Genomic DNA, 223 nt, shown 5'->3' on the forward strand with positions numbered 1-223 from the left:
AATTGAAGACGAAATTTATTTCTACTGGAACGAGTTCTATGAAAGAACAAGGACGTTACCAAAAGGCATTAATCTAATACTGATTGTAACTCACCATACAGGGTTCCGGATTGACTTTAAGGGCCCTCATCAGCTTTTAAGTACTTGCACGCTTCTACACTTGTATCATTTTCTCTGACCCTTCATTATATCATGTATAAATTGAGCATTGAGCTATTGGACT

At 36.8% G+C, this 223-nt stretch overlaps 1 protein-coding gene across 1 annotated transcript in view; it reads left to right on the forward strand.

The window, feature by feature from the left end:
• Nucleotides 1-223, forward strand: part of CTPS2 (CTP synthase 2) — an 83,747-nt gene that overhangs the window by 48,719 nt on the left and 34,805 nt on the right. The gene's annotated exons all lie outside the window — the stretch shown is intronic.

This window comes from Crocuta crocuta, unplaced genomic scaffold (assembly GCF_008692635.1).
Source record: "Crocuta crocuta isolate KB4526 unplaced genomic scaffold, BGI_CrCroc_1.0 scaffold657, whole genome shotgun sequence".
NCBI classification, from domain to species: domain Eukaryota; kingdom Metazoa; phylum Chordata; class Mammalia; order Carnivora; family Hyaenidae; genus Crocuta; species Crocuta crocuta.